The sequence below is a fragment of the Rattus norvegicus genome, chromosome 4 (genome assembly GCF_021556685.1).
Source record: "Rattus norvegicus strain SHRSP/BbbUtx chromosome 4, alternate assembly SHRSP_T2T, whole genome shotgun sequence".
NCBI classification, from domain to species: Eukaryota; Metazoa; Chordata; class Mammalia; order Rodentia; family Muridae; genus Rattus; species Rattus norvegicus.
This window is the reverse complement of record NC_141537.1, coordinates 184,398,675-184,414,272: the sequence shown is the minus strand read 5'-3', so window position 1 is coordinate 184,414,272 and position 15,598 is coordinate 184,398,675. Positions and strand designations below refer to the sequence as shown.

Below are 15,598 nucleotides of genomic sequence, written 5' to 3'. Positions count from 1 at the left end.
CCCTTAGCCTTCCTTTACCTGGCCTAGCCCAGCCCCAGTTCTCCAATGTAGGGACAGCCACTTTCTTACTGATCTCTCTTTCTCTAAGAAACAGAAGAGATGGGGATCTTTCACTGTTAACTCACCCACCTTCTACAGTTCCAATATATCATCCACTCTTACAGCCGCATTTTCCATGACATTTAAAGATTCTCACCAACAACTTTCTAGCGCATATGCAAATGAAATTCACTAAATGAATGCTGTTCGCCCAATCAGGGCTGAGGCTGTAGCTTTTACTACCCTACTTTAGGCTCTAATGGACCTCGCTACCAACCCTGCCTAGGTTCCCTTAGATCCACGGATGAAAGTCACACACACATTAGTTTATTTTCTTCATGCTTTAGCTCAATGGCTAGGTTCTTCTAAGCCTTCCTTCACTCCCAGCTCAACACCCTAAATCTGCCCTCAGATTTAGTTATGTTCCTAACCTACTGCCTGCTAACACAGGCCCAGCTGTGGATTCCGCCAACGACCACTCCACCTAGATTTCTCATGGCTGATGACTTTATCCCCCCTCTGAAGCAAGGCAATTTTTTCTTCTCCCCTACTAGCTAGCCTGCCTATCTGCGGGAAAACTGAATGTGCTGCCTATTCTCCCCAGCACATTGGCTAGCATCTTTATTGATTGATCAAGAACCACTTGGGGAACAGAATCTTCAGTGTTCACATGCAGAGTCCCGATCAAGGCATCAAAACCACTCCCTAAGTCCCCAACTGGGACCTTGAAAGGAACTACAACACTCTGGAGAGGTAGTGAGGGTATTCTAGTTAGGGATCAATGTATAACTTGACATTTGACTGGTCTCTCTAAGGCAACGATTAAAACAGTAAATTATGAAAAATGCAATAATCCTCTAGGACGACAAGTCATAAAAACCCTAGGCCCCCTTATAAAGGCCCTTTTCTAATATACCGTTAAGGCCTGGATAACTGCTGCCATCTGATGTTACTGTAGCCATTTTGTCTTGTGCCTGCAGCCAGCCATCTTATGCTTTTTAAGTAAACTTTCTTATGTACTGTTACTAGGAAACTTTCTCATGCCTGAGTTGATTGTACGTTGTTATGTGCTATGCTTTGGTGATCTTGGAAACTCCCCCAAGCCATTGCCCTACTTTAGAACCAATCACAGTAAAGTTTAAGTTCTTAAAATCTCCCTGGGAGGGTTGGAGAGATGGCTCAGCAGTTAAGAGCTCTGACTGCACTCTTCCAGAGATCCTGAGTTCAATTCTCAGCAACCACGTGGTGGCTCACAACCATCTTTATTGGCATCTGCTATCCTATTCTGGAGTGTCTGAAGACATCTACAGTGTATTCATATGCATTAAATATTAAAGACCTCCCTTGGAAACTGACATCCTGTTTGGCAAGTTGAGACATGAATGCTAGGTAAGTTGCCCCACCACAATTGAATAACCCAACCAATAGGAAGAGGATAAGTCTACCACAAAGACATTCCTAAGGAAGTCCCATATTCCTAAATCCTGATTGGTAGGATAATTTGGCACAGATGTTTGTAGATTTCAGCCATAAAAGATATGTAGCATTCTGACTTAGGGTTGCAGTTTCAGCTCCTGATTCTGACCTGTGTCTCTCTGGTGGTTAGAATATGCTTGGCCCATTGCAGAACACTATTAGTAGATGTGACCTTGTTGTAGTAGGTGTAACCTTGGAGGAAGTGTGTCACTGTGGGGTAGTATTTCAGACTCCCCTCCTAGATGCCTGGAAGCAAGACTTCTCTTTGCCTTCAGAACAAGATGTAGAATGTTCAGTTCCTCTGGCACCATGCCCTAGCTGGATGCTGCCAGACACCCTGCCATGACAATAAATGGACTGAACCTCTGAACCTGTAAGCCATCCCCAATTAACTGTTGTCCTTTATAAAAGTTGCCCTGGTCATATTGTCTGTTCACAGCAATGGAAACCCAAACTAAGACAGTCCATGACTAATCACATTCAATAAAATATCTCTGTTTAACTGACATCAGTGTCTGAGTATTTTGTGGGACATTTCTTGGACCCTAACAATACCAATCTGGATCCCAAAATCCCTGATGGAAAACAACTGTTCATGACCTACTTCTCCCAGAGTTCCCCTAACATTAGAGCCAAACTTAAATGAAGAAGTCTTAGAGGTGGCCTTCAAGGTGTGTACCATGGGAGAGACTAAAAAGCCTCAAACAAAAGAACCTGATGTTGGCTAAGGTCTTTCAACTGACTATAGCAACTGCACAGACTCTCTTGCCTCCCAAAGCTGGAGGACTTTGGGCCCAGTCACTGGGCCCAGGCCTGCCTGAGCCCTCTTAAATCACTGTAGAGGAGTTTTAATCCCATAGCATGGCTGCTCTGATCACATTCAAGACTTTGTAGGTCTATGGGCTCTAGCTGGAATGCAGACATGCGGCACACCTTCCCTCTGGCTTGAATACAGACATGCCCTTAATACACACCTTCAATCCCAAACAATGTTGTCTAATTGAGGAACAGATAAGGTGACAAATCAGAGAAAGCATTGACAAAATAAGATATACTCAACTTTCACAAGAACAGCACAGGAGAGGCTACTTAAAAGAGCACAGGGTGTCAGTTTGTCAGTTAAGTTAGTCGTTGGAATTCAGTTGGAAGGTTGATGTCATTATGCAGATGAAGGCAGGTGCAGGGTGGAACTAGGCCTGTCATTGGATGAGAAAATTTTTAGAGAGGCTGAGGTGGCTAGAGCAAGGAAGGAGCCGAAAGAACATGGAGGCAGATGTTAAGATTCCCCTCTGCACATATTACGGGTTGTTATGACTATTCTTTTTTTTTCTTTTCTTTTCTTTTTTTTTTTTTTTCAGAGCTGGGGACTGAACCCAGGGCTTTGTGGTTGCTAGGCAAGCGCTCTACCACTGAGCTAAATCCCCAACCCCTGTTATGACTATTCTTAAGGGATAGGTGTATACAGGATTTTGTGTTGTCTAGATGAGCAAATTATATTGTATCAGTTGGATCAGAGGATATTGTGTGATGTGTTCTTTCATGTGGCGACTTAATTGAATTCAAGAGAGTGTATAATGGCAGGAGGCACCAGGCCAGCCATGGAATTTGCAGTGTTGGAGTGGTTCCTGGACAGCAGATCAGAAAGTAGATGGGGGCAGGGTGGAACCACTGAGATAAATTAGTGCTAGTTCCAATGGCCCACTGGAGCCAGAACTGGTGAGAGAACACGATCGCCATGGTATGTGCAAGAACTGGTTCCACTGCCTTTTTTTTATTTTTTACTACAAGTGGTAGTTAGGTTTCGTGAAGGGCATATCTTCTGGGCCTTCCCATCATATCCACTCTAGCATTGCAACTTCCCTGAGCCGTAAAATCCCTCTGGTAACACTAAGCCAAGAAATATCAGGAAATCCCCAACTCCCTCTCAGTAGGCCATCTTTTTATAAACACTCAGCCAATCATTCAAACAGACTTCTGACACCTTTTCTTTTTTTAACTTCACAAGCTTCCATATTAAATCTAGAATCTCCACTGGGAGGGCCTATGTCAATAAACTCAGCCTGATCTAGTTTTGAAAGACCTCCGAAGAGGACCTTTCCCTCAGGAGGAGACCCAAGCGCCCAATGACCGAGCCGAGTCCACTCGGATGCAATCAGCAAGAGGGTTTATTGGAAAACACGGGTACCTGCGGGCACACAGTCTCTTTGGAGGACTTGCGTGCCCAGCAGCTCCAGCATGGGGCTTTTATAGGGTTTGGGGAAGCAGAAGCGGGCATACAGAAGCAGATGCATAGTTACGGGGCTGCCTGGACTTGCTTTTCACAGTGCTTAGCCCTGAGTTTGTGAATTTCGAAACTTACTCTTTTAACTTCATATTGTTAAATCTTAAATGTGTATAATTTTCCTTTCAGTTTTATGTTCCTTCTACCATTATCCCACACTCTCAAAGTCCTTTCCCACACATATTCCCCAGACTTCTGCTTGAATGAATTAGCAAACTCATTAAGCTCCTTAGTAGTGTAGCACATTTCCTCATGGACTACACTTTCTACCTCCCCTCTAGGGTCCTATTTTGCCCTGAGTCTGGTTATGGATCTAGAAGAAACTATTGGTGGACCTTGAGAAACATCAATATTGTCTAGTCTGGCATTTTCTTCCACGAAAGTCCCTGCCGGTTTATCAGACTCTGAGGGTTAATTTCCTCATGTGGAAGAGGAATTATTTCAAGGGGTGGGTCTGAGGGTACTGCTTCCTCAGGTGTGGTGAACCATTGAGAATTTGAAGATTTCAAAATTCTTTGCTTCAACAGGGTCCTCCCACACATCCCCATCCCAAGTTATAGGATCCCATTTTTTGCCAATTAATGTCCTTACTTTAACTGCTGACACCCTCTGAGGCTGAGACTGGAATTTTGCTATAACTCACCCAGCCTTATAATGAAGGCTTTAGTTTGATTTTCTGCAACTCAAGCTCTATGGCTGCTGGAGAGAAGATTCTCTTCAAGGGCAAGCTTAGAAACCTTTAGATTGTGTACTTGCATCTGGAGCTTTTTGATTTTATCATACAGCTCATTCTTTTCCTTCACTAATTTTTCCAGAGATACTAAAAGCAACAAGCCAGCAAAGTCATTTTTCAATTTTCCCCCAACATGTAGAAAGTTTTGTACACTGAGTCACCTAATCCATCAAGATAATCAAAGACATTAGCTTCTTTAAGTTTGAAATATATTTTCAACCATGGATCTTCAATATTCTCTGAGCTCCCAGGAGAGTATCTGGAGAGGTTTCAGTAGTTGAAGATGCTGGTGAATTATTAATCCAATTCCAGATTCTTAAAAGATTCATCCTTATACTTCTGCTCCTCTAGAACCACTCCTGGTACCAACTTCTGTATTAGTCAGGGTTCTCTGGCATCACAGAACTTATGGGTGGTCTCTATATAGTAAGAGAATGTGTTGATGACTTACAGTCCATAGTCCAACTCCCCAACAGTGGTCAGCAGCAGCTGTGAATGGAAGTCCAAGGATCAAGCAGTGGCTCGGTCCCACAAGGCAAGCAGGCAAAGAAACGAGAGTCTTCCTTCTTCCAATGTCCTTATGTAGGTCCCCAGCAGAAGGTGTTGAAAGACCCCCTTCCAGAAAAGGGATTATACAAGCCTATCCCTAGGCCCTCAACCATAGAAATGACAGATGAATTTTAATACACAGGCCTGAAACTAAAATAAGCCTTATGAGAAAGTTCAAGAAGTTCATATGAGTCCCAAGCTTTGTGGGACAAGCTGACCCAGCATTGAGACAAAATAGCCCCGAAAAGAAAACAAAATGCAGAAACTAGACTAAAATATGGGCATTGCTCCATGGGCCACCTGGCAGGGAAAAAGAAACAGTCCCTGACCCCCCGGGAGACCCGACCACCATGTACTTTTTGCTAACTCATTGTTATGATTATAGCCAAAATAGGTAATGTACATGTATGTTTCATTTATTCCACCAATCACATCCCTGTAACCATGCATCTGCTTCTGTAAGCCTGCTTCTGCTCCCCAAAATACTATAAAAAGCCTACCCTGGTTCTGCTAGGCGCGCCAGTCTTCCGAATTGACTGGGACGCCCACAGATACCTGTGTTTCCTGATCAATAAAAATCCTCTTGCACATTGCAGCCTGTGGACTCGGACTGGTCATTGGGGCTTGAGGATCTCCCTCCTGAGGGAAGATTCTCGCTGAGAGTCTTTCAGTTGGGGGCTCGTCCGGGATCGGAGATCCTCTGCCTAGAGACCACCGACCACCCACCGGGAGGTAAGCTGGCCAGCATTTGTCTTGTCTTGTCTTGTTTCGCTTTGTGACTTGTTCTGTAAATGCTTAGTTACTTGGCTTGGGTCTAGACCATTTGTATTTGGGCGGGCCAGAGAAGGAGCTGACGAGCTCAGACTTCTCCCCCGCAGCCCTGGAAGACGTTCCAAGGGTGTTTGGAGCCCGATTTGTCGGAGCTCAGTCCGTATCAGAAGGATACGTAGTTTTGGTGGAGGGTGAGGGATCCGGACCCTCAGTGCGTCCCTCCTACTTTTTACTTTCAATTTTGCGCCATAGCCGAGTGGCGCGCTTGACTGTTGCTTGTTTGATTGTTGGGTGTGTTTGTCTTGTTTGCTCTCTAATTTACCTTGAAACTAACATGGGACAGTCTTTAACAACGCCGTTGAGTCTTACTCTCGACCACTGGAAGGACGTCCGGGACCGAGCAGATGAACAAGGGGTCGAAATTAAGAAGGGGAAGTGGCAGACTCTCTGCACTTCTGAGTGGCCCACTTTTGGAGCCGGATGGCCGGTGGATGGTACTTTTAACAAAACTGTTATTTTACAGGTCAAGGATCAGATCTTCCATAAAGGACTACATGGACATCCTGACCAGGTGCCTTACATTATCACCTGGGAAAGCCTTGCCTTTGAGCCCCCTTCTTGGGTGCAACCATTTGTAGATTTAAGTTGGCCCCCTACTCCCTCGGCCCCACTTGCTCCTCTCTCAACCCCTTCCTCTCTCTTTCCTGTCCGGACCAAGAAGGAATCTCCTAAAACTACATCTAAACCTAAGCCGGTGCTTCCGGAAGATTCTAACTCTCCCCTTATAGATCTCTTATCTGAGGAGCCTCCTCCATACCCTGTATCTACCAGGTCACCTCAGGAGGCAGAAGCAAGATCGTCTGCCCTCCCAGAAGCTGAACCCCAGTCTGAGGCAGCATCCTCTCCAATAGCAGGGAGACTACGCCATAAGCGGGAAACAGTACCGGATTCGACTTCGCAGGCCTTTCCCCTTAGACAGGGAACGGGAGGGCAGACCCAGTATTGGCCTTTCTCCGCGGCCGATATTTACAACTGGAAGCAGCACAACCCCCCTTTTTCCAAGGACCCAGTGGCCCTTACTGAATTAATAGAATCTGTTTTACTTACACATCAGCCCACTTGGGATGATTGTCAGCAGCTTTTACAGGCCCTTTTGACTTCGGAGGAGAAACAGAGGGTGTTTCTGGAAGCCAGGAAGCATGTCCTGGGAGATGATGGGCGTCCTACTCAACTGCCTGATGCACTTGATGATGCATTTCCACTCACAAGGCCAAACTGGGATTTCAATACGGTTGATGGTAGGGGACACCTACGCCTTTACCGCCAGTTGCTTTTAGCGGGTCTCCGAGGGGCTGCCCGGCGCCCAACCAATTTGGCTCAGGTGAAGCAGGTATTACAGGGGGCCGATGAGACCCCCTCAGCTTTCTTAGAAAGACTAAAAGAGGCCTATCGCATGTACACACCCTATGATCCAGATGACCCAGGGCAGATGACGAGTGTTTCTATGTCCTTTATCTGGCAGGCTGCGCCAGATATCAGGGCTAAGTTACAGAGGTTAGAAAACCTACAGGGTTATACACTGCAGGACTTGCTTAAGGAAGCAGAAAGGATTTTTAATAAGAGAGAGACCCAAGAAGAGAAGGAGGAAAGATTACGTAGGGAGAAAGATGAGAGGGAGAAAAAGAGGAGCAAGGAGCTGAATCGGATTTTGGCCGCCGTAGTTCAGAGTCAGGGAAGGAAGGGAGACAGGAAGGGAAATCGAAAGGGGCTGAAGCTGGACAAGGATCAGTGCGCTTACTGCAAGGAGAAAGGACATTGGGCCCGAGATTGCCCTAAGAACCCTAAGAACTCCCGTGGACCCCGGAAGAAGCCAGAGACCTCCCTTTTGACCCTAGATGAAGATTAGGGAGGTCAGGGCCAGGAGCCCCCCCCTGAGCCCAGGATAACTCTTGAAGTAGGGGGGCAGCCCGTTACCTTTCTAGTGGACACTGGAGCTCAACATTCAGTCCTCACCCGGGCTCATGGACAGCTCAGTGACCGTACAGCCTGGGTACAAGGAGCCACTGGTGGCAAGACATATCGATGGACAACAGACCGCCGGGTTCAGCTGGCTACTGGTAAGGTGACTCATTCTTTTCTACATGTTCCGGATTGTCCATACCCTCTACTGGGCCGTGACTTGCTCGCTAAACTAAAAGCACAAATTCATTTTGAAGAAGGAGGGGCCCGGATAACTGGTCCCCAGGGGACCCCTCTCCAAGTTTTGACCCTTCAATTAGAGGACGAATATAGATTATATGAACCGGGACATGACAAGCCACAAACTACAGAAATAGACTCTTGGGTCACGAAGTTCCCACTAGCATGGGCAGAGACTGGGGGAATGGGACTAGCGCTTCAGCAGCCTCCTTTGATTATTCAACTAAAGGCCACGGCAGTTCCAGTTTCTATAAAGCAGTATCCCATGTCACAGGAGGCCTACCAGGGAATAAGACCACATATTAGAAGGCTTCTAGACCAGGGCATTTTAGTCCCTTGCCGGTCGCCATGGAATACGCCCTTGCTACCTGTCAAAAAGCCAGGAACTGGAGATTACCGGCCAGTACAAGATTTAAGGGAGGTCAATAAAAGGGTAGAAGACATCCATCCGACTGTCCCAAACCCTTACAACTTACTCAGTACTCTGCCCCCCACACATACTTGGTATACGGTTTTGGACCTGAAAGATGCTTTCTTTTGTCTCCGGCTCAGCCCGGAAAGCCAACCTTTATTTGCTTTTGAATGGAAAGATCCAGATTTGGGACTTTCGGGTCAATTGACTTGGACTAGACTGCCCCAGGGATTTAAAAATAGTCCCACTCTGTTTGATGAAGCTTTACATCGAGATTTGGCTGATTTTCGAGTCCAGTACCCCTCTCTTATACTCCTGCAATATGTTGATGACCTGCTTTTGGCAGGTGCCACTGAGAGGGCATGCCGTTTGGGGACAGAATCCCTCCTACAGACTCTGGGGCGCCTGGGCTATAGGGCCTCAGCGAAAAAGGCCCAAATATGTCAAACTCAAGTCACTTATCTGGGATATCAGCTGAGAGATGGACAGAGGTGGTTAACCTCAGCTCGAAAACAGACTGTGGCTGGCATCCCGGTTCCAAAAAGCCCCCGTCAGCTGAGGGAGTTCTTAGGCACGGCAGGATTCTGCCGCCTCTGGATCCCGGGTTACGCCGAGATGGCTGCTCCCCTATACCCGCTTACTAAACAAGGGACATTGTTCCAATGGGGGTCACAACAACAAGAGGCTTTTGACAACATCAAGCGTGCCTTATTGTCCTCCCCTGCCCTTGGCCTCCCAGATGTTACCAAGCCTTTCGAGCTGTTTGTAGATGAGAAGAAAGGCTATGCAAAAGGAGTTCTTACACAAAGACTAGGGCCCTGGAAGCGGCCAGTGGCCTATTTATCAAAGAAGTTAGACCCCGTTGCTTCAGGATGGCCACCTTGCCTGAGGATGGTAGCAGCAATTGCACTCCTGATTAAGGATGCTAATAAACTGACCCTAGGACAGCCTCTGACTATTTTGGCACCTCATGCGGTAGAGGCCCTGATAAAACAACCTCCTGACCGATGGCTCTCTAATTCCCGCATGACTCATTACCAAGCTATGTTGTTAAACACGGAGAAGGTCCAGTTTGGTCCAGTAGTGGCTTTGAATCCGGCTACCCTACTCCCCTTACCGGAAGGAGCTGAGCCACATGACTGCCTGCAGATCTTAGCAGAAACACATGGAACCAGACCAGATCTAATGGACCAGCCTCTTCCGAATGCTGACTACACCTGGTATACGGATGGCTGCAGTTATGTTGCGGATGGGGAGCGGAGGGCCGGAGCTGCCATCACCACCGAAGATGAGGTAATCTGGGCAAGTGCCTTACCTGCAGGTACCTCCGCTCAACGAGCCGAGCTCATTGCCTTGACACAGGCTCTTAAGATGGCAGAAGGTAAGAGACTAAATGTATATACTGACAGCCGTTATGCATTTGCTACCGCACATATTCATGGTGAAATCTACCGGAGACGGGGATTACTTACATCAGAAGGAAGAGAGATCAAAAATAAGGCTGAAATCTTAGCTCTCTTGAGGGCTCTATTCCTACCAAAAGGACTGAGTATCATACATTGTCCAGGGCATCAGAAAGGACAGAGTCCAGAAGCCCGGGGAAACCGGCTGGCCGACGCTTCGGCTCGAAAGGCTGCGGAGAAAGGACAGATCCTGACTCTGGTCAGTGCAGATGACCATGAGCAAGTTTCCCCATGGCCATATGATTCAGAGGACATAAACCTCCTAAAGAAAATGGGGGCAGTATACTCTCCTCGACTAAAAAGATGGGTCTATAAAGAAAAGATTGTCATGCCTACAAAATTGACTTTTGAATTAATATCTTATTTACATAAACTAACTCACCTGGGAATCAAGAAGATGAGAACTCTCCTGGAGCGAGAGGAAGTAGGTCTTTACCTTTTGGGACAGGGTCAGGCCTTGCGAGAAGCGACTGAAAACTGTAAAGCTTGTGCCCAAGTGAACCCAGGGAAGGTGAAAAATGGTATTGGGACTCGTCCCAGGGGGCATCGTCCTGGCATCCATTGGGAGATTGATTTTACTGAAATCAGACCAGGCATGTATGGTTACAGATATCTGCTGGTGTTTATGGATACATTTTCAGGATGGGTCGAGGCCTTTCCCACCAAACATGAGACTGCAAAGGTAGTCACCAAGAAACTTCTTGAAGAGATTTTTCCCAGGTATGGTATGCCGCAAGTCCTGGGATCGGACAACGGGCCCGCTTTCGTTTCCCGGGTAAGTCAGTTGGTGGCCAAATTACTGGGGATTGATTGGAAACTACATTGTGCATACAGACCCCAGAGTTCAGGACAGGTAGAGCGTATGAATAGAACAATTAAGGAGACTTTATCCAAACTTACGCTTGCAACTGGCACAAAGGATTGGGTTTCCCTCCTCCCCTTAGTTCTTTACAGGGCCCGGAACACACCGGGCTCTCATGGGTTGACTCCTTTTGAGATAGTATATGGGGCACCACCCCCACTTATTGATTTCTTTAATTCCAATATTGCTAATCTTGCTAATAGCCCTTCCCTGGAAACCCATCTACAAGCTTTGCAGCTCATGCAAAGAGACATCTGGAGACCTCTAGCTGCGGCATACCGGGACAGACTTGATCAGCCGACTGTGCCACACCCGTTCCAGGTGGGAGACCTCGTATGGGTACGCAGGCACCAGATTAAGAATCTTGAGCCCCGGTGGAAAGGACCCTACACTGTCCTCCTGACGACGCCAACCGCCCTGAAGGTGGACGGAATTGCTGCGTGGATCCACTCTTCACACGTCAAGGCAGCCCAACCGGAGGAAGCCACCGCACAGCAGACATGGAGAGCCCAACGCACCCGGAACCCCTTAAAGCTGCGACTCACACGCGTACACTCCTGTCACTAATCACCCTGAGCTTGTGCTGGAGGGAGGGGGTTGCTGGACAACCAAGCCCTCACCAGGTTGTCAACCTTTCTTGGGTTATAGGCAACCTGGAGACGGGGTGGACACAGGTGTTAGCCAACGGTGCTCACTCTCCAGGCACCTGGTGGCCTACTCTAACCTTTGATTTATGTCAGTTGGCAAAAGATTCATGGGGACGTACTGCGAAATCTCCCCGCAATTCTTACCCCCCTTGCCGACATTCTAGTTGGTATGTCTGTCCGGGAGGGAAAAGGACCGCCCAATGTGGGGGGCCAGAAACCTTTTACTGTGCTAAATGGGGGTGTGAGACTCATACTAATGGACCCTGGAAAGCTAAAGGGGGAGATCTCGTGACTTTTACTGGCTTAGCTGGGGAATCCAACATCCAAATGAGGTTCACTGAGGCAGGAAAGAAACATGATTGGAAATCTGGGGTACGGTGGGGTCTCCGCCTCAATACCCCTGGGCAGACCCATCCGGGCCTGTTGTTTTCTCTCCAACTGGTTCGAGAGTGAATTGCCCCAGCCGTAGGACCTAATCTAGTCCTAAAGGATCAAAGAACCCCCTTACTTCCGGCTCCAGCCCATTTGCCTAGATTCACTCAAACCCCTCTAGTAACCCACTCCTTCACAAGTAGAGATTCTGCCGCTCCGACCACTCACGCCCCAGGTACAGGGGATCGGCTACTTAATCTAGTAAAGGGTGCATATCTAACTCTCAATTATTCAGATCCATTTAGAACTCAAGAGTGCTGGCTATGTCTAGTCTCCAGCCCACCTTACTATGAAGGAGTAGCAGTTTTAGGCAATTACGCCAACCAGACTATAGCCCCAGAGAGATGTTCTGCTAGTCTCAACCATAGATTGACACTGCCCGAGGTCACAGGACAGGGGCTCTGTATAGGAACCGTGCCACCCACTCATCAGGCACTCTGCAATGTCACAAGAAAAGCTCCCACTGGGAAATATTATTTGGCTGCCCCACCAGGCACTTATTGGGCCTGTAATACTGGACTAACTTCGTGCATTTCAGCCATTATTTTAAATCAAACATCTGATTATTGTGTACTGACAGAGATTTGGCCCAAAGTCATCTATCATGAGCCTGAGTATGTGTATTCTTATTTTGAGGAACATCCACGGATTAAGAGAGAGCCCATCACTCTAACTTTAGCCCTGTTGATAGGAGGAATTACCTTTGGAGGAGTAGCTGCAGGGATAGGGACAAGAACGACTGCCCTTATAGAGACAGGCCACTTCCGTCAATTACAAGCAGCTATGAATGCAGATTTGAAAGCAATCGAAGAATCTATAAGTGCTTTAGAAAAGTCTTTGACATCTCTGTCAGAGGTGGTCTTACAGAACAGAAGGGGGCTTGATATGATGTTCCTCCGAGAAGGTGGATTATGCGCTGCTCTAAAGGAAGAATGCTGCTTTTATGCTGACCATACTGGGATAGTAAAGGACAATATGGCCAAACTCCGTGAGCGTTTAGCACATAGGCAAAGGATGTCTGAGTCCCAGCAGGGATGGTTTGAAGGGTGGTTTAATCGATCCCCATGGTTTGCTACCCTGCTATCAACTTTGATGGGACCTTTGATAATCCTTCTCCTGATTCTCCTATTTGGACCCTGCATCCTAAACAAATTAGTACAGTTCATAAAAGATAGGCTTTCAGTTATTCAAACTTTTGTGTTAAGACAACAGTACCAATTAGTAGAACAACAACCGACTGAAGTACCTTAAATGACTCAATGAATGAGTGAAAGATTCCACTCAAGGACAAAAAGAAAATGGGGGAATGAAAGACCCCCTTCCAGAAAAGGGATTATACAAGCCTATCCCTAGGCCCTCAACCATAGAAATGACAGATGAATTTTAATACACAGGCCTGAAACTAAAATAAGCCTTATGAGAAAGTTCAAGAAGTTCATATGAGTCCCAAGCTTTGTGGGACAAGCTGACCCAGCATTGAGACAAAATAGCCCCGAAAAGAAAACAAAATGCAGAAACTAGACTAAAATATGGGCATTGCTCCATGGGCCACCTGGCAGGGAAAAAGAAACAGTCCCTGACCCCCCGGGAGACCCGACCACCATGTACTTTTTGCTAACTCATTGTTATGATTATAGCCAAAATAGGTAATGTACATGTATGTTTCATTTATTCCACCAATCACATCCCTGTAACCATGCATCTGCTTCTGTAAGCCTGCTTCTGCTCCCCAAAATACTATAAAAAGCCTACCCTGGTTCTGCTAGGCGCGCCAGTCTTCCGAATTGACTGGGACGCCCACAGATACCTGTGTTTCCTGATCAATAAAAATCCTCTTGCACATTGCAGCCTGTGGACTCGGACTGGTCATTGGGGCTTGAGGATCTCCCTCCTGAGGGAAGATTCTCGCTGAGAGTCTTTCAGTGTGGCCCAGATTAAAGCTGTGTAGCACCACACCTGGAGCTGGCACTTGCTTTGTTCCAAATGACCTTGAACTCAGAGATCTCCTTGCCTCGGGCTTCTGGGATTCATAGCTGCTATGCCTCAAGATCCAGGTTAGAAACTTGTATCTCCCAGCCTCAAGATCAGGATCACAAATGAGCCTTCCAATTCTGGATTGCAGTTCATTCCAGATTTAGTCAAGCTGACAAACAGGAATAGCCACTACACCCTCTTACCTACTTCTTCCTAATGGTATGAACCTGTCCTGTCCTCTTGCTAGGGATGGACCTCCTAGCCAAAGCAGGAGCCTCTATTTCCTTCACTTTCCCCAACAGCTTGACAAAAGGTTCACCAACCATTCCCTTCCTCTTTCTCTTCCAAATCACTCAATGTGACATACCTTATCTCTTGTCAACCTCCCAAGGACATCTCTGAGTATGGAATACCCAAAAGCCCTCTATGGTCAAATGTCATCCTCAACTACAAAAACCTTTTACTCTTGTCAAAAGCAAAACCGTGATATATCTCCCACCCTAGTTTTAGTTGTTTGGAAATTTTTGTCTGTTTTATTGAAAGACCCCAGCTTAGCAGCAGTAACGCCATTTTGCAAGGATGTACTTAAGATGACTGGTTCAGGGAAAGGTTAGAACACTGAGTACACAGTGGCTGCCAAGCAGGATGTGTATGGTTGAAGGCCTGGCAACAGGACGACTGCGGTTGAGTGCCTGACAATGAGAAAAGCCCCGGGAGAGGTCCCACACCCTGGTGGGGGGCCGAGTCAGCCGTTATGTTCCAGGAAGGTAGCTAGGAAACTTGCCCCCGGGCTGAACCCTTGGGGGGCCGAGTCAGTCCTTATGTTCCAAGAAGGTAGCTAGGAAACTTGCCCCCGGGCTGAACCCTTGCCACATTAGAATCCACCAATTATATCCCTGTAACCATGCATCTGCTTCTGTATGCTTGCTTCTGCTCCCCAGAATCCTATAAAAAGCCCATCCTTGGTTCTGTGGGGCGCGCCAGTCCCCCGAGTGACTGAAGCGCCCACAGGTGCCTGTGTATCCCGACAATAAACCAAATCCTCTTGCTGATTGCATCCTGTGGACTCGGTCTGGTCATTGAGTTGGAGGGTCTCCATCCCGAGGGAAAGTTCTCCCTGAGAACTTTTCATTATGTGTGCAGGTGGGTCTGTGTTTTCTGGTGTGTCCTTGTTTTCTGGACACAAGTGGTGTTTTCTTGTGGCAAACAAAGGACTGAAGATGGAAATGGGTCAGACTCAGTTGAATGTATAAATGATGGTAGCCATCACATGTTTTGTTTCTGTGTGTGTGAGCTTTCTTGGGTCTATGTTGGTTTTGTTTCTGCTTTCCCTGATGCTGCTGAACCGGTCACTACCATTAATGCCAATGCCACTCGCTTTGGCTGCTTTGTTGTCCAGGACTCAGAATTTATCTCTGGGCTTTCTGGTTAGTAGATTATGTTTAGCAAGAATTCAAATGTCGTTTGGGTATGGATAATATTAAAGTTGGTTTATGCTGTTCCTCTTTATTAGGAAGCTGGCTCTGGGGCTGGGTTATAGCTCCCTCTCCTTCAGAACCAAACATGATTGTTAAAAGTTTTTCTGTAAAATCTGTTCTATATTTGGAAGGCCACCTGACTATGAAGAGAAAGAAGGGCAAAGCAAGACAAACAGATTTAAAGGAATTTACTTTGCAATGACTGCTCTCAGTAAGGACTACCACTGTCTCTGGAAAATGGTTAGATGGAAAACGTGTGACCTTAAGTAAGTTCTGAGGGTC

General features: G+C 46.9%; 1 long non-coding RNA gene across 1 annotated transcript; it reads left to right on the top strand.

The window, feature by feature from the left end:
* Window positions 1-5,594: 5,594 nt before the first annotated feature.
* On the top strand, window positions 5,595-13,711 carry LOC148006356 (uncharacterized). The gene is made up of 2 exons (XR_015687175.1): window positions 5,595-5,810; window positions 10,989-13,711. It is a non-coding gene; the product is annotated as an uncharacterized LOC148006356 (long non-coding RNA).
* The last annotated feature ends 1,887 nt before the right edge of the window (window positions 13,712-15,598 follow it).